Genomic DNA, 4,540 nt, shown 5'->3' with positions numbered 1-4,540 from the left:
TTATTTGATATTTTATCGAATCGATTTATTATTTTATTTTTGAGGAAGATGAGCCCTGAGCGAACATCTGCCGCCAATCCTCCTCTGTCGGCCGAGGAAGACTGGCCCTGAGCTGACATCCGTGCCCATCCCCCTCTACTTTCCAGGTGGGACGCCTGCCACAGCGTGTCTCGCCAAGCGGTGCCGGGTCCTGCGCCCGGGATCCGGACCGGCGAACCCGGGGCCGGCGGAGCGGAACGTGCGAACTTCACCGCCGCGCCACCGGGCCGGCCCCCGGAGTTGTTTTAAAAATCCAGTAAGGGGCTGGCCCCGTGGCCGAGTGGTTAAGTTCGCGCGCTCCGCTGCAGGCGGCCCAGTGTTTCGTCGGTTCGGATCCCGGGCGCGGACACGGCACTGCTCATCAAACCACGCTGAGGCGGCGTCCCACATACCACCGCTAGAAGGACCCACAACGAAGAACACACAACTATGTACCGGGGGGGCTTTGGGGAGAAAAAGGAAAGACAAAAAATAAAATCTTCAAAACTCCAATAAAACTTTGAGTGAAGACGACGAGGAGGATGCGAAACGTATCTCACGCCTCCGAGCCGAGCCGTCCGTTTAGGAAGGGGGACGAGGACCCTTTGTAAGCGATGTCCCTTTTTAAGCACCATTCTAAACCACAGAACAGAACTCCCTCTCCTCGACCCGGAGCGACCCGGAGCGAGGAGGTTCCTGGGTGTGTCAGAGAGGGCCACGTCCTCTGCAGCACGAACGAACCGCCAGGGTTCGGCCACGGGAAAGAATTTCTTCCTCTCCAGGCGGACTAAAAGTCGCCGACGGCAGCGGGCGTAGGTGCTATCCTTCCCGTCCAGGAAAGGCAGGGAGAACTTCAGCCGTGAAGAGAAGGAGGTCTTCCTCACTCCCCGTTTCGGGAGGGCCCCTTTGGCAGGGGAGTTTTGTCTCCTGATTTCAAGTCAGGAAGAAAAGGGAGAGAGAGAGAGAGTGTCCTTCTCGTGCCAGGTCGGTCTGAGGGGGACCTCCTCTGGTTTCCTCCCTTCCCAGGGAAGGCCGTTCGCTCCTTCTTCTAGAAAAAGCTCCCAAAGCACCACCGCCCAGGATGGTTGACCTACGCCCATCGTCCCTCCTTTCCCAATCATTTCTACCGCGACAGAGGGACAGAGGCCCCGGCCCCATCCCCATCCCCACCCCCACCCCCATCGCCTGCCTCCTTGATGGCCAAAGGAGCTGCCTCTGAGAATGGAACGGGGCTTGGAAACCTTCTAGAGGGGTGACTCTCACCTGCCTGCCTGCTGGGAAAAGCACCCACGCTGTCCATCGGACTGCCCTTTTGGGCAAACGTAGGCGTGCCACATAGCGATCGACAGCTATGGCGGGGGGGCGGGGGCGGGGTGGCGTGGTGGTGCCCAGGATCCACGACACGTGACGGCTGCGGAGCACGACAGCCCTAAGACCTTGAGGGAGACGGGGTGGCGCGTGAATCCTTTCGGAACGAGAACGACAGGAAACGCTGACGGGGACGTGTTCTCGTCTCGAGAACACACCAACGCCTCGCACGGTGTCTGACCCGGGGTGCCTCTGACTTTTGTCATCAGAGACGATCCTGTCGACCGCCCCTCACGCTTTGGGGAAAAGGGGAGAGGGACTCGGTAGCACGGGAGAAGCCATCCATCCGCCCTTCCTTTCCGTCTTCACGGCTCCTTCTCGTGGAAAACGAGGAAGCCGTCCGGAGGAACGGAACACTGACCCGGGCCAAAGCGTGGCCCAGCCTGAGCCTCCAAAACCTTCTGCTAAGTGAGAGGTGCCAGACATCCAAGGCGACCTACGTTGCGATTCCACACAGAGGAGAGAGCTAGAACGGTCCAACCCTAGAGGGCGACAGCAGATGGCGGCGGCGGCGGCGGCGGCGGCGGCGGCGGCGGCGGCGGTGGTGGTGGTGGTGGTCGTGGTGAGGCAGATCCGGGAGTGGGGCCGTTTTTTCTTTCGGAGGGAGGGGATGGAAACGGAAACCTTCTGGAAATAGATAGCCGTGACGGATGCGCCACCTTGGGGAGAGAGACCCCCGAAGGCCACTGGCTTGTGCCCCGTGGAAAGGATGGATTCGGTGGGATGGGAATTCTACCTCCGTGTAGAGCGTGTGGTAAACCACGAGGTGGGTGGGTGGGTGGATGGCCTCCCTGCCTCGCCTCCACCTAGACGTCCACACACAGAGACCGACGAGGGAGGGAGGGAGGGAGGGAGGGAGGGAGAGAGACAAGATGGACAGAGGCCGAGGCCGAGGCCGAGGCCGAGGCAGTGAGCGAGTAAGTGATCGACCCTGGCCATAGGGATTCCTCAGAGGGCGTCTCTTGGCTCCCCAAACGAAGAATGTGTGTGGAGATCGAGAAAGATCACCGACCTAGGAGAACCAGCAAGACTTCCTCACCCTCCAGAGAGCCGCTGGGCCCCTGCCGTCCCTGCCACCGCCACCCCTACCCCTCGCCTTTGGCAGCGACGCCAACGAAAGGCAGGCAGACGAGTGGGAGAGTCGTGTGGTGGTGTCCCCCAAGGAAGGTGGGTCCATGCCGACGAGCGGTCGTCGGCGTGTGGAAAAGCCAGAGGCGGGCTGACTAGAAGGAGGGCGTCCTGGGGGAAGGGGCCAGGGTGTGAGGGAGAGAGGCCTGTTTCTCTTCCCCTGTTGGTCCCAAGTCAGGGGCCCAAAGGAGGAAAGCTGTCCGTTCCTTTCCGACTCGGACGGTTCGGGCGGGACCGACCGATCCCCGTGGCGGCGCGGTCGGGGCTTTCTGGACCAGAACCCCTCTCTCCGTCGCCTTTCGACCACACACACGCTTTAGAGGCCAAGAGAAAATGGATCGGGTCTCTCTGTCTCTCTCCCTAGAAAACAAGGGCCGGGGGCCGAGCCCGTGGACGAGCGGTCAAGTACGCGCCCCCACCCCGACCCCCGGCTTCGACGGCCCAGGTTTTCACCGGTTCGGATCCTGGGCGCAGCCCCAGACCCAGCATCGCCCTTCAAGCCCACATAGCAGAAACCCGAAAGACCTACCACTGGAACCTACAACTATGGATGGACGGGACGGGACGGGACGGGGCGGGGCGGGGCGGGGCGGGGCGGGGGTGGGGGGGGGCGGCTTTGGGGAGAAGGAAGAAAGAAAAAATAAAAGAAACACAAGGACGGTCATCGCGATAGTTCTTTCCACTTCCATCCATATGTTAACAGGACCCAAGTTTCCCGACCTCCATTTGGATGCATGTTAACTAAATGGAGAAGCTATTCAAAGGACTCCTCTAAAGAAGTCCACGTTCTTCTTTCTAAATGATAATGAAAATCATTGTCACCACCGCTCTTCCGACCCTCCATGTCCAGACGGCCTCCCGCCCCTCCCCCATCCCCAACTCCCGCCCCGCCCCGCCCCGCGCCGACCCCCGCCCCCGGCATTCGCCCCGCCCACCTTTCCCTCTCCACTCCTACCCCCCCGCCCCCCGCCGCCCGGGACACCACCCCCCGCACCCCACCCCCCCCCCATCCCGGCCGGGCCACCTGGTCGACCTCCTCGAACACTATATAAGAGGATGCCGGGCAGCCGGTGGCGCCCGACAAGCGGCCTCCTCACCGGCCGGACGGATCAGCCTCGCGGGGGCGGGCGATGGGGAGGCGTTCGTCCAGGTCAGGTCAGGTCAGGTCAGGTCAGGTCGGGGGAGGGAGGATGCAGCGCCGGCCGGCCTGGTGCGTGGCCTGGTCCCGATCCACCCCGCGTCTCGTTTCTCGGGCCGGGACGAGTACAGGCGGGGAGGCCGACTCGGTCACGGAAAGCGGCCTTGGGGAGGTTTTGGCGAACGTCCCTGTCCCAGGGCCGTCTGCCGACTAGGGGACGGAGTCCTCCTCCATGCGCCTTCTCGCCCCCAGTCGGGCGGGTTGTGGGTCGCGCGGTCGACTTGGCCATTTCACCGGAGGCGTCCTGCCTGCCGGGGCTCCCTCCCTCGGGCCGGTGCGAGCGGTCCTCGGGCGGCCCGGGAATTTGGGCCGCAGCGAACGAACGAACGAAGCCCGTCCCTCCTGCGTCGGCACGGATGAGACACAGCCCTGGTGGATGGAGCCGCTTTCCTCGGGTTTCCTTTTGCTTTCGGCCGCTGCTGCCACCAAACCTCCCTAAACGATAGGAATGAAAACGGGAACGGTTGGCATAATAAAAGCGTTTTGGTTGGCGTGTTTCTTGGCTTTTGGGGACTCGAGAGGTATGATGGATGATCTCCGATTGTCCTTTGGAAGGAAGGTCTATTTCATCCCAGTCGCACGAACCCCGCAAACGTGCGGCTGGACGAGGGAGGGAGGGAGGGAGGGAGGGAGGGAGGCCAACCACGGGATTTCCGCACGACCAGCTGATGGACACGACCGCCCCCGTGAGCCGGGCGGAGGGCAGCCGCCCGGGTCTCGCAGCTACGTGCCCGCGGAACCCTCGGGACTGCGAGAAGCCCGAGCGACCCGCAGTCACGCGGCGCTCGGCGCGGACATCTGGTCGGCCCGCGCGCCACGGGACCCGGG

At 62.8% G+C, this 4,540-nt stretch overlaps 1 long non-coding RNA gene across 1 annotated transcript; it reads right to left on the bottom strand.

Moving 5' to 3' along the window:
* On the bottom strand, window positions 1-2,185 carry LOC138922801 (uncharacterized). Its single transcript, XR_011435920.1, has 2 exons — window positions 1,282-2,185; window positions 1-945 (listed from the first exon to the last, which is right to left on the bottom strand). It is a non-coding gene; the product is annotated as an uncharacterized lncRNA (long non-coding RNA).
* Between the last annotated feature and the right edge of the window lie 2,355 nt (window positions 2,186-4,540).

The sequence above is a fragment of the Equus caballus genome, unplaced genomic scaffold, assembly GCF_041296265.1.
Source record: "Equus caballus isolate H_3958 breed thoroughbred unplaced genomic scaffold, TB-T2T unassigned-0002612, whole genome shotgun sequence".
Classification (NCBI taxonomy): domain Eukaryota; kingdom Metazoa; phylum Chordata; class Mammalia; order Perissodactyla; family Equidae; genus Equus; species Equus caballus.
This window is presented reverse-complemented; position numbering and strand designations above follow the sequence as displayed.